The 16,901-nt window shown below is 42.2% G+C and overlaps 1 protein-coding gene across 1 annotated transcript in view; it reads right to left on the bottom strand.

Annotated features, from left to right (window-relative positions):
- Map7d2 (MAP7 domain containing 2) overlaps window positions 1-16,901 on the bottom strand; it is a 78,256-nt gene that overhangs the window by 27,406 nt on the left and 33,949 nt on the right. The window lies entirely within an intron of this gene.

Raw genomic sequence — 16,901 nt, 5'->3', positions numbered from 1 at the left:
TTTCTTCAATACTGTTTAATGCTAAGTATGTTGAACACAATCTACACACTGGCTAGGAGACAGGGTTCTGTGACTGAGTCAGCAGAACTCAAACAACAGTCTGAAATTTATTATTTTCTAGAAAGAAAAAGAAAATTTATGTATATTACCTTACCACACAAACTAACACTATGGCATGAAATACTAGGAAGAACTCAACACCCCTATCATTGGGTTTATGTCCAAATGCAAGATCTGAATCTAATCACTTAAATGAACTAGCTTTTATGTCAAGATCATGACAAAGGTAAGACTAAGGATAAGTTAAGAGACCAAAGGGCCTCTTGTTGGCACTCAAAAAGTTTTACATTTCAGATTTTTAGATCATTGGACTTGTAAAAATCTATGAAAATATTCCAAAAGCTTGAGTAACTCTTCATCATGTGAAGTATTTCTGACCTTAATCAAGTAAGGATGGAAAAATACAGCCTAACTCTCCAATGACCCCAGGAAGCTAGAAGTTTAAAAATTCTAAATACTTTAAATTCCAGACTCTGTCCTCAGCCAGTAAATAAGCGAAAGGTCACACTCTTTGCCACTAATCTGACTTTGTAAATGGCTTGTGAAACCCCACCCCAGTGACCTAACCTAACTGCCATTGGTCACCCCACCTAGGAGCCTACACAAATGCAGACCTCCGGGGCTATAGATTGGTCTATAAAGCATGGGCTTGGGATGGTTTAAATTGATTGGCTCGCACCGCATGATCTCTTGATGCTATGAGATGATTGGTTTATGATGCATGGGCTTTGTTATAACCCTATAAAAGCTCTCTCAATTCTGTACTCGGGGTCCTCAGTCCTCTCTCTATATTTGCATGGCATATGACTGTGGACCCCAATGCACTTGGAATATAAATGACCTCATGCGTTTTGCATCAAGATCACTTCATCACTTCTCATGAGTGATTTGGGGTGTCGCCTTTACAGAGTTGGAGCTTGAGGGTCCACACTCTGCAGGTCTTTCATTTGGTGCATTGGCTGGGAATCCACAACCACCCCTCACACCTGAGAACTGACTTGGAGGTAAGGGGATCTTCCCTGGTGTGTGTGTGTGTGACAGAGAGAGAGAGAGAGAGAGAGAGAGAGAGAGAGAGAGAGAGAGAGAGAGAGAGCCGGCATCTCTGTTCTGAGTATCTGTTTTCTGGAATGTGTATTTTTGGTTTCGTTTTGCAGCTGTCCTCTCGGGTCATAAGGACCAGAGGACTGTGGCCAGCAGACGTGCTAGGGGGTCACAGGCTGTTGCCCTGGGGGATGCCCCAGGATGTATGGGAGCCTGGGGATGCCTGGAGATTCCTTCTGTTGGTCAGTAGGACCAAGCTCTGTTGTTGAAGCAGAAGCTTCCTCCGTGGCCATCCGATTCTTCTGCCTGCTGTTGGAAGACATGACGGCTCACCTGTGTCTGGATCTGTTAGTTTCTGTTTCATGCATTTTCTTTCTGTGTGTCTTTGTCTGTAGTTTTATAGTTTTATCATAGGACAGACGGTGATGACTGACAACACTCCTTAGTTTGACTCTTGACTACTGGACTGAAGTTAAATCTTGGGCCTATATTTTGTCAGTTGAGGTTAGGGAGATCCTGGTAGACAGACTTTTTGTGCCTGAGTGGCTGACATTCGGTGTTGGATGGCCACCAGAGGAAACCCTTTTAATTCTGAGATTATCCAAGCTGTTAAGGCAACTTTTTTTCAGACTGGACCTGGCTCTCATCCCTACCTGCCACCTGTGAATACTTGCACGGGGCCATCTTCAGGGCAGGGAGACCCAGCCAGACCATGAGTGCACTCTTCCCTGCCCCCAGGGGTGTAGCTGAGCAGCAGGCCAGGGCCAGAGCAGCAGGCTAACTCTGGGCTCCCTCCCTGCTCTGGGCCCTGTGAGGTGACCAGCCAGAGGCTACTGCTATCCTTCCTCAGTGTCTCTCAAAATCATTCTTAATACAGTTCTGATATGAGACAGAGACAAGGGTGCCACAGAGGGGCCTTCTGCTCCTCTGAAGCTCAGGCTCTGGCAGCAGAGGGAGAGGAGCAGCGCCTGAAGGACGGGGTTATGACCCCGCTGCTGTGCACATTTGGCCCCCTAGTGTCGGGTGGCCAGATTGCAGCCTCTCTGGTACTGGCCCTTCTCAGATCTTTATAATTGGAAAACTAACCCCCCCCTTTCTCAGAGGATCCCCAAGTCCTTACGGGGTTAGTGGAGTCCCTTATGTTTTCTCACCAGCTTATTTAAGATGATTGTCAACAGCTTCTTCTAGAGGCTACAAAGAAATATCCCTGGGGCCTATGGGCAGCCCACACAGCTGCGAAATGAGATTGACACAAGGATTCCCTTTGACTCACCCCAGTTGGGACTACAACATCACTGAAGGCAGGGAGAGCTTGAAAATCTATCGCCGGGCTCTGGTAGTGGGTCTCTGAGGTGCCATGAGACGGCTCACCAATTTGGCTAAGGTAAAGAGAGCACTCCTTTTGACCCTATGTCAGAAGCCCAGAGAGCTTTGATGGCTCTAGCCTTCATAGAGCAATCGGACACAGATATTAGAAAGAAACAGATATTAGAAAGAAAGGGTTAGAGGAATATGAGTTACGTGAATTAGGAAGGAGACAGACAAAGTGTATTACAAAAGGGAGGCCAAGGAAGAGAAAGAAAGAGGAGAAACAGAAAAAAAAGAGAGAGGAGAGAGACAGAGAAAAGAGAAAGAGAAGAGAGATAGAGAGAAAAGGAGATAGAGAAAAGAAGAGAGAGGAGAGAGGAAAGACATGACAGAAAACAGGAAAAGAATTTGACTAAAATCTTGGCCACACTGGTTGAAGGGAAAGACAGTAAATAGAGAGAGAGAAGTTAAAACAGACCCTAGACAGCCAAGAAATCTTGGCAACAGGACTCCACTCAACAAGGGCCAATGTGCATATTGTAAAGAGAAAAGACACTGGGCAAAGGACTGCCCCAAGAAGACAAACAAGGGATCTAAATTCCTAGCCCTGGGGAAAGATAAAGATTAAGGGAGACGGGGTTCAGATAACTTTAAAAATGGAAGGACAACCAGTTATACTTTTGGTGGATACCAGAGTGGAGCATTCAGTGCTGATACAGCCATTAGAAAAATTAAAAGTCAAAAAATCTTGAGTACTGGATGCCACAGGGCAACGGCAGTATACATGGACTACCCGAAGAACAGCGGACCTTGGTGTGGGTCAGGTATCCCACTCATTCGAGGTTACATCCCACCAGCCAACTGCTTTTTGCCTTTGAATGGAGAGACCCTGACACAGGCAGAACCGGGCAGCTCACCTGGACCCAACTGCCCCAAGGGTTCAAAAACTCCCCAACCATCTTTGATGGGTCCCTTCATAAAGGTCTGTCCAGTTTCAGAATCCAACATCCCCAGGTGACCCTCCTCCAGTATGTGGATGACCTAACTTCTAGCAGGAGCCACCCAACAGGACTGTTTAGAAGCCACCCAAAAGCACTGCTGCTGGAATTGTCTGACCTTGGCTATCGATCCTCAGCCAAAAAGGTCCATATTTGCAGAAGAGAGGTAAAGTACCTGGGGTACAGTCTATGGGATGGGCAACCATGGATGACAGAGTCTCAGAAGAAAACTGTAGTCCAGATACCGGCCCTAACCACAGTCAGGCAAATAAAAGAATTTCTGGGGACAGCTGGGTTTTGCAGGCTTTGGATCCCGGTGTTTGAGACCTTAGCAGCCCCACTCTACCCGCTGACTAAAGAAAAAAATTCTCCTGGGCCCCAGAGCATCAGGAGGCATTTGATGCCATTAAAAAGGCCCTGCTGAGTGCACCTGCTCTAACTCTCTCTAATGTAACTAAACCTTTTACCCTTTATGTGGACGAGTGTAAGGGGGTAGTCCAGGGAGTTTTGACCCAATCCCTAGGGCCATAGAAAAGACCCCTTGCTTATCTATCAAAGAAGCTTGATCCTGTAGCCAGGGGATGGCCTGGCTGTCTAAAAGCTATCGTGGCCATGGCTGTACTGGTCAAAGATGCTGACAAGTTGACTTTGGGGCAGAAAGTAACTATAATAGCCCCCCCATGCATTGGAGAGCATTATCCACCAGTTCCCAGACTGATAGATGACCAATGCCCACATGACTCACTACCAAAGCATGCTTCTCACCAAGAGGATTGTGTTCGCTCCACCACCCACCCTCCACCACATCACTCTTCTGCCTAAGGAGAATGATGAACCAGTGACTCATAACTTATCAACTGTTGGTTCAAGAGACTGGGGTTTGCAAAGATCTTAGTGACATCCAGCTGGCCAGGGAGGTGTTGACCTGGTTCACTGATGGGAGCAGTTACGTGGTAGAAGGTATAAGAACGACTGGGACGGTGGTAGTGGATGGAACCCACATGGTGTAGGCCAGCAGCCTACGGGAAAGAACCTCAGCACAAAAAGCTTAGCTTATGGCCCTTACGCAAGCCATGCAGCTAGCCAAAGAGAAGTTCATAAACATCTACATGGACAGCAGGTATGCTTTTACAACTGCACATGTGCTCGGGGCTATCTATAAACAAAGGGGGCTGCCTCAACCATGGTGGCTAAAAAAAATTACTGAAGAAAATTTTCCAAAGATTTAAAATGCTTAAGGTAGTAAGATCAGACAATGGTCCAGGTTTGTTGCCCAGGTAAGTCAGGGAGTAGCCAAGACATTGGATATTGATTGAAAATTACATTGTACATACAGACACCAAAGCTCAGGTAAAAAGGATAAATAAATCCATTAAAGAAACCTTCACTAAATTGACCGCAGAGACTGGCGTGTAGTGAGATAGTCCTTCTGTGACACTGACCATGCCCATTGGGGGGTGGAGCCATGGGCAGAAGTGACCTGTGGAAGGAAGTTGGAGGAGAGCCAGGAAAAGCTCTCTTGCTGGCGGGACTCGGACAGGAGAGCATCTGGTGGAATTTCCTGGTGTTCATCTGTCTAGGTTGTAAGTTATTTCTCCCTGAATAAACATCTATTCGACCTATTTGTTTATCCTGATCCTTATTTAACCGCAGAAGCGGGATTAGGATTTTCAGGGGACCTGGGTTTCACCCAGGCAGCAGACACCGCTCCCCTCCTCCACCATACCCAAGAGGCAGGGTCCCTTGCCTAACCAGGTGGACTCACCACAACTTTGGGACATTTGCCTCTTCCTTACGGCAAAGGAGATCTTTGCCGCCAAAGTGGGCCTGAGAAGGCACTCACCGCTTCTCATTTTTCGCCCATTTCCGCACTGCACTTTACATTCTCGCAAGAGCCACTCGGCACCTGCCCTGCTTGTGCGATTTCCCATGGTTAGTCTTGTGGTCCCAGCAATTTCACAAGTCTTCTTTTAACAAAATTTCGCTTGCCATAGTTTGTTAAGAGCTATTCTACAGGGACCAGAATCAGAAGGATCGTCTGCTGCCGGACGATATTTGGCAGTACACTTCTGGGCAGAAACGGGATCAGATGGGTCCTCTGTGGCTGGACGATATTTGATGGTACACCTCCAGGCGTAACTACCACAAGCTGAGATCTACAACTAAAAGCATCAAAGTTCCAGGACAGCAGAATTACACCTAAGGTAATTGTAACATCCTTTGCAATTTAAGCTGATATAATATCTGAGATCAATTGTTCCATAAATATGGCAGATAATTTTACAATGCAGGACTTTAGGAATTATTTTACTTCATATACAGAACGATTTTAGCAGAAGAAACTTATGACTGGACCAATATGTACTTTTATTTTGTAATAGCAATGGGTTTCATTATTAACATGATATTCTTAAAGAAATGGTTTGAGATTACAGCAAACAATAAGGAACTTGTACAAACCATAGGAGACTTAGTAACAAGGATTCGAAACATTGAAAATGATAGAATTCAAAGCATAGAAAGTATAGGAAGAAAGGTACAGAATATTGAAGATGGCGTTGGAGAGCTGACAGGTAGAATACAAACCATGGAACATGAAAATGACCAAGTAAAAAACAGAATTTGTTTCATGTCAGATACCTCAATAGCCAGAACAGAAACAATGCAATGCATTAACACGCTAGCAGAAACAGCTTGTTCCTGGTAGGAGGAAGCTACTAATAAGTTTTAAAAACTGGAACATCAGATAGAAAGACTAGATGATAGAATCTCTTCCATGTCTGAGGATAATGGCAAGCTAGAAGATAGAACATTGTTTCTGGAAGGCAGTTTACATGCCATTCAGATAATATCTAAGGAAGAGAAGATTAAAAACATGGAATCATTTGTAGTTGGAGAAAGTAAGAAACTGACTGATGCAATGAAGTCTCTAGAAAGTTATTTGATTTAAGAAGTTCAGACACTCAAAGAAACAATGGTGAATAGATTTCAGGCTTTAGAAGACCTTCAGTCTGATACATCAGAAGAAGAACTACAAGTAACAGGGCATGAAAAAGACTTAAAATTTTCCACACCATTTAGGGTCAGGGGAGTTTTCCCTGTATCTATTAATGAAAAACCAGCAACGAAAAAACACCCAAAAGGTGTCGTTGCATATCAGTGGGAACCAATACGTATGAAAGATTTAAAAGGTATAAAGGAAGCAGTAGTCTCTTATGGCATGCACTCACCGTATGTGAAACAATTAGTAGAATCATGGGCAAGGAATAACAAGGTAACCCCTAAGGATTGGGATCAATTAATATCAGCTGTCCTTGAAAACTCCTCTCAATTAGAATGGAGGGCTTTATGGAGAGAGGAAGCAAAAGCTCTTGACCTTCAGGGCTTAAAGAAAGGTTATAAAGCTTCCCAAGATAAAATTCTTGGTGAGGGTCTTTATGCTGACCCAGAAACCCAAGCTGCCTATGATGAACATATCTTGTCTCTATGCAGTACAGTAGCTCTGAATGCTTGGGATAAGGTTCATGAATTAGGAGAGAGGATAGAACCCTATACCAAGATAAGACAAGGACCTAGAGAACGCTTTAGTGTCTTTCTAGAAAGATTATCTAGGGCAGTACAATTAGAGGTAGCAGACATAGATGCTAGGCAAATACTCATAGAATCTTTAGCTTATGAGAATGCGAATCCTCAATGCAAACAGGTGCTTTGGCCTTTAAAAATGCGATCAGCACCCTTGGATGAATGGGTCCTATATACAGGCAACATTGAGTATAATGACAATAAGACTGAAGCATGAGTAGGAGAAGCCATATCTAAAGGTCAGAGAAGACATCAAGATAACAGAGTTCCTTACTATGGTGACTTCGAAGCTTGGGTAGGAGAAGCCATCTCCAAAGGTTTGAAGAGATATCAACATGTCAGATGTTATAAATGTGGGTAAGATAGGACATCTAAAAAGAAATTGTAGGCAAAGCTTCCCTAGAAATAACACTCCCAGGAATGAATCAAACAGAAGGCCTCAGCCTCCTGGTTTATGTAGAAGGTGTAGCAAAGGCAGACACTGGACAAATGAGTGTAGATCGACCAGAGACAAGCAAGGAAACCCTTTACCATCGGGAAACTCCTTGGGGGACCTCTCGAAGGTCCCCACATCACAGGTGGTCCGAACATTCCCAGTCACAGTGGAAGGCAATCTCCCACAGGACAATTAGAAAATTCTGGGACTATTATAAAAACTCATACCGCTCTGGATGACAAACTAGTGACGGAAGTTGAATCAAACATGACAGAAGGAAATAAAAAACGTGTATTTTGGCAAACCGCTATAAATAGTCATAGGCCTAGATTGATAGTTAAGATGAATAATAGACTTTGACAGTTTACTGGACACAGGGGCGGATGTAACTATCATATCTAATAAATCTTGGCCTCAAAGATGGCCCCTGCATGAGGTAAATGTTCAATTCTTAGGGATTGGAACCCTGTCTCAGGTAAAACAGCACGAGATGTTTTGAATTTATAGGACCAGAAGGACAGAGAGGAAGGTTGAGACCATATGTGGCTGAAGTAGTGATAAATTTATGGGGTCGTGATCTATTACAGCAATGGAATACACAGATTAATATTCCTCCAGTATTAGATAGGAACCATAAACGACCTCATGATTGTGGAAAAAATGTTATAAAGTACTCTACAAGACAGATACCAAATATCCAGGCTGTACAAAAACAGAATACAAGTGCTGAACAAACAGAGGAACCAAAAGCCCTACCTTTAAAATGGCTAACAGAGGAACCTGTTTGGGTAGGACAATGGCCTATGCCCTCTGAGAAGTTACAAGCTTTAGAAAGCCTGGTTCAGGAACAGCTAAATTCTGGACATATCAAGGAATCAACCAGCCCTTGGAATTCTCCTGTATTTGTGATCAAAAAGAAATCTGGTAAATGGAGAATGCTTACAGACCTGAGAGCCATCAATAAAGTTATCCAGCCAATGGGCTCTCTACAGCCTGGAATGCCCTTGCCTTCTTTGATACCCAAAGAATGGCCTATTATAGTTATTGATTTAAAGGATTGCTTCTTCACTATACCTTTACAAGAACAAGATAAAGAGAAATTTGCCTTAATGGTCCCTAATTACAATAATTCTCAACCAGTGAAGAGATATTAATGGAAGGTTTTGCCACAGAGAATGCTAAATAGCCCCACCCTGTGCCAATATTTTGTACAAAAACCGCTAGAAATAATTTGTAAACAGTTTCCACAATCCATAATCTATCATTACATGGATGATATATTGTTAGCTGACTCTAAAGGAGAAATATTAGAAAAAAATATTTGAGAAAGTAAAGGAAGTTTTACCTCACTGGGGATTACAAATTGCACCTGAAAAAATACAAAAAGGAGAGTCTATCAACTACTTAGGATATAAAATAGGTCTACAGAAAATTAGACCTCAAAAAGTACAGATCAGAAGCAATCGCTACCAGACTCTTAATGATCTTCAAAAAATTACTAGGAGAGATTTCTCAACTGCAAACCATTATTGGAGTAGAAGGGCATGATTTGAAAAACCTGAAACTGGCCCTAAAAGGAGATAAGGACTTGAATAGTCCACGAATACTATTAGCTGAAGCTGAGAAGGAATTAGAATGGGTAGAAAAGAGGATACTAGAAGCACACGTGGACCGTGTGGATCCAAACCTAGACTGTATTCTGGTTATATTACCATCTAGAGAATATCCTTCAGGGATTTTGATGCAGAGAGAAGATATCACATTAGAATGGATATTCCTACCACATAAACAGAATAAAAAACTAAAAACATATATAGAAAAGATCTCTGACTTGATTATAAAAGGTAAATTAAGACTTCGTCAGCTAATAGGAAGGGACCCAGCAGAAATTATAGTACCTTTAACTAATGAGGAAATTTCCTCCTTATGGAAAGATAACAGATATTGGCAGAGAGCTTGCAGTAATTTTTTGGGAACGATTAGCAACAGCTATCCCAAAATTGAGAGAATCAAATTCATAAAGAAAACAATTTGGATCCTTCCACGCGATGTAAGAAAAACACCTATTTCTGGAGTTCATATATTCTACACTGATGCAAACAAATCAGGTAAGGCAAGATATAAATCAGGAAAAATTAGCAAAGTGGTTCAAAGCCCTTACAATTGTGTACAAAAGGCAGAATTGTATGCCATTCTCATGGTACTTATGTATTTTAAAGAACCCCTCAATATAGTTACTGACTCTCAATATGCAGAGAGAGAGTCGTTTTACACATTGAGACTGCAGAATTTATTCCTCACAATACAGAATTAACTTCATTGTTTATACAGTTACAAGATACTATCAGAAAGAGGACTCATCACATATATAATAAGGCTAATAAGGCTGCAGGAGATCAACTATCTAAGGTATTGTAGGGACCGTCTGAGCCCTATTCAGAATTTGCAGACCGCCTCCTACAGCTGGCAGGCCGCATTTTTGGTGATGTTGAAAATGCCATGCCCATAGTTAAACAGTTGGCATTCAATAATGCAAACAAGTATTGTAAAGAGGTTTTACGTCCCCATAAGTCCAAAAGTCTTAATGACTATATACGCATATGTCGGGACATAGATGGTCATCACATTATGGGCCAGGTTATAGCTTCAGTTGTGAAAAGAGGGGAGAACGATGGAGGAGCCAGACCAAAGAGTTGCTTTGGATGTGGACAGCCAGGACATTTCAAAAGGAACTGCCCCCAGGGTGTGGCAATGCAATTGAGCGCTAGGCCAGGGCTTTGCCCACGTTGCAGTAAGGGTCATCATTGGAGCAAGGAATGTAGATCAAAGACAGATGCCCTTGGTAATCCTTTACCGGCTCAGGGAAACTGGAAGCGGGGCCAGCCTCAGGCCCCTCAAGCCCAGGTGTACGGGGCAATGGATATACCTGTAACCTGCCCAATACAGATGATCCCTCAGAGAAACCCCTTTATGCCCAGGACATTATCAGAGGTACCCCAGGAAGCACAGGATTGGACCTCTGTTCTGCCACCCGAGCAATATTAACACCACAAATGGGCACTCAAGCCTTGAGAACAGGAGTCTTTGGACCTCTTACCCCAGGAGCAATAGGGCTATTGTTAGGACACGGTAGTGCCTTGTTGAAAGGAATTAGAATTATTCTAGGAGTAGTAGATTCAGACTTTCAAAGAGAAATAAAAATCATACCCCCATGGTATCACACCTAATGATATCTGGCAGATGGATGTTACTCATGTTCCTTCCTTTGGTCAACTACAATTTGTTCATGTATCTATGGATACCCATTCTCATCTCATATTTGCCTCTGCTCATACTGGAGAAAGGCTTAAGGATGTTAAAAGCCTTTGTTCACAAGCCTTTGCTTACATGGGAATTCCCAGGCAATTAAAAACTGATAATGGCCCTGCTTATACTAGTCAGGGTTTTAATTCTTTTTGCAAAAAAATTTTTATCTCACATAAGACGGGTATCCCTTATAATCCTCAGGGTCAGGCCATGGTGGAACGTGCACATCGCACAATTAAAGCCTATCTTCATAAAACAAAAAAGGGGGAGTTTACAGGATCTCCTCATAATCACCTTTCTCTTGTCGTATACATTTTAAATTTTTTAACTATTGATGGTGCTGCTCGATCTGTGGCTGACAGGCATTGGCGCCCTCGGTCATCTGACTATGGCTCAGTTATGTGGAAGAATGTCACTACTGGAAAATGGTGCGGCCCTGACCCAGTTCTAGTATGGTCCCGAGGGTCAGTTTGTGTCTTTCCACAAGATGCAGATAACCCTGTTTGGGTGCATGAGCGGCTGATTCGTCATATGCGGAGGGATGGTGATTGTAACAGCCAGAAAGAAGGTCCGATGTGTCTTCAAGAATCTACCCATCCTGATGCCTGTGCATCTGAGTAGCCATATGTGGCCTTTTTTCCTGACCACTAATTATAGTTTGGATCAAGCGGCTATATAAATTTACACTGATCCAAAGGACGAGAATTTCACCTTCATCTTAGGCACTGTATTCTGGTTCCATTCTTTTGTTGTAACCAATGCTACTAATTTTAGAGAAAGTTTCAATTGTTCTCAGCAGGTCTTCTGGCTGTAACAGCTGTCGTGGGCCACGTACCCTGGGTGTGCAGCAGAGAGGAAAGGAGATTCCAGGATCACGGCTGCCAGTGCTGCCTTCACCACTGAAGCAACAGTTTCTACCATAGCCCTCTCCCAATCTGTAAATACTGCAAGCACAGTGGATCAACTAGCAGGTGATTTGGCTTAAGCCTTAGCTACCCAAAACACACGTAATTATCCAGTACAAATTGGCATTTTTAAACTAAATTTACAAACTAACCTCCTATAGGAACACTTGAATTTTTGTGAGAAGCTCATATGGCTTCTTGTTCTCTGTCTTTTACACATATCTGTGTTAATGAATCATTTTTCTCCAGAAATCCTGGAGTGATGAGTTTTTAAGTTATACACATGCTTTAGCCATGCAGATCATTAACATCTATGAGACCCGCCACTTGCCAATGCAGAAGGCATTTTACAAGGACTTCAACTTGCGGGCAGAACATTGGGACTTGTAGCCCTTGTACTTGGTGCTACTTTGCCACAGCATTAAACAGGCCCAGGCCAACTTTCTAACAAGACAGATACTGTCTTTGGCTCAAGAGAAACTGCCTCTGCCCACGTGTGGCTGACAAACTATTCACCAGTGATGGGTAAGGCAGATGGGGCAAATATCCAACCTAAGACAGGAAGGTTACGGGCCTGGGTGACCTCTCCAATGATGGGTAAGAAATTATGCTGATGTCCTCTGTCACCTAAGACAGGTGTTAGTTTATATTAAAAGAAAGGGGGACCTGTAGGGCCCTGCATGGACCCCTGAGGCGCCTTGAGCTAGCCTGAAGCTGTTGGCCAGAACTCTTTGCCCCAAGGCTTTTGTTGGTACTCGTACCATGACAGCACACATCATGACAACACACCTTGTGACACACACCCCGTGACAACCATACCTCGTGACAAAACAGGGAGGAGCTAAGCCAAAAAATTCCTGTAACTTTCCACTGTGCTACAAGTCGGTATTTAAGCCCGTTCTTGCCCCTCAGTAAACGGCTTTTGGCGTTCTGACATTGCCTTTGAACGAATGACCCGCTGTCTTGTCTTTATTTCAATCTCTAGGCCTTCGCCCGATTTGTGGAAGAGATGGTAGCACGGGTGCTACAGGCAAATGGATGGAACTAAAGAGCACCATCCTGAATGAGATAACCAAGACCCAGAAAGACAATTACAATATGTACTTACTACTCACTGGGTATTAAACATAAATCAAAGGACAACCAACCTACAGTCCACAAACCCAGAGAATCTAGGTTAAAAAAAAAAAAAAAGAAGACCCTAAAAGAGATATACATGGATCCACCTAGGAAGGGGAAAAAGACAAGACCTCCTGAGTAAACTGGAGGCATGGAGGGCAGGGTGGAGGGTAGAATGGGAGAGGGGAGGAGGGAAGGAAAGTGGAGAAAAATGTATAGCTCAATAAAAAATAAGTAAAAGCCACATCACTAGTCTGTACAGATAAAATGTCAAAAATAAAGGGAGTTTACTTATGCATGATATAGTTCTTAATATCAAGTTTCTTTGTCTTGCCTTTCTTCAACACTGAATATATAGTTTATAAAAAGTGTTAAGGTATGACTGGGCATTGGTGGTGCACACCTTTAATCCCAGCACTCAGGAGGCAGAGATATGTGGACCTCTGTGAGTTCAAGGCCAGCCTGGTCTACAGAGTGAGTTCCAGGACAGGCTCCAAAGCATTACAGAGAAACCCTGTCTCAAAAAAAATTAAGGTATAAAAATTGAAACAACAAATGTCCAAACATCCATCTTCTAATGTTGAAAACACCAGAGTGGCCCTCCCTTGTCTGATATTCTCCTTCCTCTTTCAAAAAGGCCATTATCATCTAGAATTTTATGTCTGCCATGTCATTTTCATAAAAATTAATTTTTATCATATTTAATTCTGAAGAACATTGTTTAGGTAGAATATTTGGGAAATAAAATAAATGAAATGTATTACTGATATTCCTCTATAACTTTCTTTTTCCACTTATTTTAACATTCATGAGATCCACCTATGTAATTGTGGGCAGTCATGACCTATGTTTCTTCATTACTGTATAGTTTGGCTAATTTCTCTGAAAGAACTTAATTTCAATTCATGTGATTCTTAGTAATGGGTGATAGGGAGCCTGAACAGGCCATCTTTTGTAATGAGGCAAGGCTTCCAGCAGTGGGACTGGGTTACCAACCCAGCCACAAACTCTTTGACCTACAATTTGTCCTGTCAGCAAGATGTGCCAGGGTAAAAGTGGCACAAACCTCGTGGGAATGGCCAACCCACGATTGGTACAACTTGCAACCTATGCCATGAGAGGAAGCCTATGCCTGACACTGCCAAAAAACTAGAGACTAGATAGCCCAAAACCTACGATAGAACCAAATACAACTGGTAAAAAATCCTAATGATATTCTGCTATACTCATAGATCAGAGCCTAGCCCAAATGTTATCAGTGAGACTTCATCCAGCAACTTCTGGGAGCAGATGCAGAGACCTACAGCCAAATATTTGGCTGAGGAAACTTGGGGAATCCCATGGAAGAGGGGGAAGAGGGGTTGTAGGAGCTAGAGGGGTCAAGGAACCCAGAAGAAATGGCCCACAGATAATACATAGGGTTCATAAGAGCTCACAGAGACTAAACCGACAATCAGGGAGCCTGTATATGTTTGATCTAGGCCCTCTGTAAATATGGTATAATTGTATAGTTTGGTGTTCTTATGAGACTCCTAACATTGGGAACAGGAGCTGTCTCTGACTCTTTTGCCTCCTTTTAGGGCACATTCCCTCCTACTGGGTTGCCTCATCTAAAGGACACATTCCCTTCTACTGGGTTGCCTAATCTAACCTTAATACAAGGGGTGTACCTAATCTCATTATAACTTGTTATGCCATGTTTGTTTTGTTGACATCCTTGGGAGACTTGCTCTTTTCTGAAAGGAAAAGAAGGAGTAGATCTTGGGGAGAAGGGAGGTGTGGGGAGAACTAGAAGAGGGAGGGGAACCTGTGGTGAGGAAGTAATGTAGGACAGAATAATTAATTTAAAAAGGTAAAACCAAGAAACTCTTGCTTTTCTTTAGACCTCTCAGCTCTTATTATTTTTTCATTTATTTTACATACCGAACAGTTTCCCTTCTGTCCTTTCTTCCAATTCCCTCCCTCACCTCCTGTTTATCCCCCCCCCATCTACTTTTCCTCTGTTTAGACCTCTCAACTCTTTCACAAAAGTTAAGCATTTCTTTTTTAATCTTTTCTTCTGTTTTGTTTTCTTTGCTTATTTTAGGTTAATCATTCTTAATATGAAGTTATGAAATCTAAAATGCTCCATATTTCAAAGCTCTCTGAGCATCATACTACTACTCAAAAAGTTTCAGACTTCAAATGTTCAGATCAGGGATGCTTAACCAATGAAGTCTATGTGAAAGACCCCCCCACTATGCTTATTGCCTGTTTGAATTGCTCTTGCTAATTTGCCAAGGTCAAGTTATGAGAAAAGTAAAGGAGGGAACAAGGTGCTGTTCTCATCCAACGCCAACCAGATATCTGTGGTCTGCAGCTTGGACCAAAGCAAGGTCAGTAGGACGGTATCTGGGATGCTGAGAGAGTCATAACTGAATTCTTTGTATTCTTTGTGCCCAACCCTAATAACCAACTGTCCTTGGTTAACTACAACTGCTACATTTAGATGAAATAATGAAATCCCTGTAACCATGCTTCTGCTTCTGTAAGCCTGCTTCTTGCCACCCCAACCCTATATAAACTGCCTGAGTTTTAACCTCGGCACACTCAGTCCCCTCGAAAGACTGAAGTGTCCACAGGTACCTGTGTAAACAATAAATAACCTCTTGTACTTGCATCCTGGTCTGGTCTCTTCTGTTGGTGGCAAGGGCCTACCCCCCCTGACAGGCTCCAAACTCTTGGGGTCTTTTGGGGGTCTTTCATATGCAAGCTTCTCCAAGCCTAAGTAACTGAAATGTGAAGCATCCATTGTTCCAAGCAGTCCTAATGGACTAAGACAGATCCATACTGAGCACCTGACTTACAAGAAATAAAGACAATTCCCATCCTCAAAGCAGTTTTTCAGAAGAACACTAAATGAACATAAAATACTGATACAATGCAAATGAACTTCAGACTAACAAGGTTTTAACTAAGACCTGCTCCCTTACTTTATACATGTGTCCACTCAAATGTTATATTGAGGACTTATACTCAAAGCACATTATATACTTGCACAGATATGATCTTATGTAACCCTGCATAGAAAAAACATCTGGGCAAACTAGGCATGGTGGTAGACACCTGTAATCCAAGCCACTGAAGATTCTAAAGCAAGAGGATGATGACTCACTTTCCTTCAGGTCTTAAAGATACTTTGTCTCAACCAAGAGCAAAAAAAAAAAAAAAAAATCTCCAACTCAATTAAATAAATAAATAAATAAATAAAGTTCCTATTTTTCCAAATTAAAACCACATTTTTCCTTGTCTCTTAATACTACTTGTATCTTTCCCCTGTATTTCTGGATTAAGTTGTTACTATATCATTATTATTACTGTGTTTGTGCATGATGGGGGGATGTGTGCAATGGTACATGTATAGTGGTCAGAGGACAACTCTGTTGTGTTGGTTTTCTTCTTTCACTTTTAGGGTGGTTCCAAGGATCAAACTCAGGAAGCCACGCTTTTGTGGCAAGCACCTCTAGCAACTAAACCATCTCACTGACCCTTCACTGAATCACTTTTGTTAATTACTACTTATATAACCCTGCATATAAATCTTTTAGTAACTTAGGGACAGTGATCATAAATTTGTTTTTCATTTATATTATCTTTGTTGAGTTTATCCATCCCTAATAAAACTTTTATGTTTGGCTTTAAAATGTTTGGGTGTGTGTGGTAACATATACCTATATCCCAACTTTGTAGAAGCAGAGAAAGACGTCTTTGGTTATATGAGACTCTGTCTCCAAAACAGAATTGCTAACCACCAGTTATCTTTTTAAAGATAAAAACAGTGAGTCAGTAAGATCAGGAAAGGAGATGCTAAGTAGGTGCCTATGCACAATGCAACCACTTCAATCCAGAGCTAGACATGGTACAATCAAAAGAGAATGGATAATGCCAGGGGAAATAAAGAAGACAAAAAATGGAATTGAAGGACCTAAAGAGAAAATTCTGACCATATCATCTTGGCAAATATGAGTCCTATAATATGTTATCAAGCAACAAACTTACAAATGGTCCATCATTCATCCAGAATACACATAAGTGTGTAGATACATACCCCAAAGGCATCTGTTCGGCTCACCCTTTCTTGTTGGTCATGCTTTTGGCAGAGCAAAA

This window comes from Phodopus roborovskii, unplaced genomic scaffold, assembly GCF_943737965.1.
Source record: "Phodopus roborovskii unplaced genomic scaffold, PHOROB, whole genome shotgun sequence".
NCBI classification, from domain to species: domain Eukaryota; kingdom Metazoa; phylum Chordata; class Mammalia; order Rodentia; family Cricetidae; genus Phodopus; species Phodopus roborovskii.
Note: the sequence above shows the minus strand (reverse complement) of the source record. Positions and strands in the feature narration are given on the sequence as shown.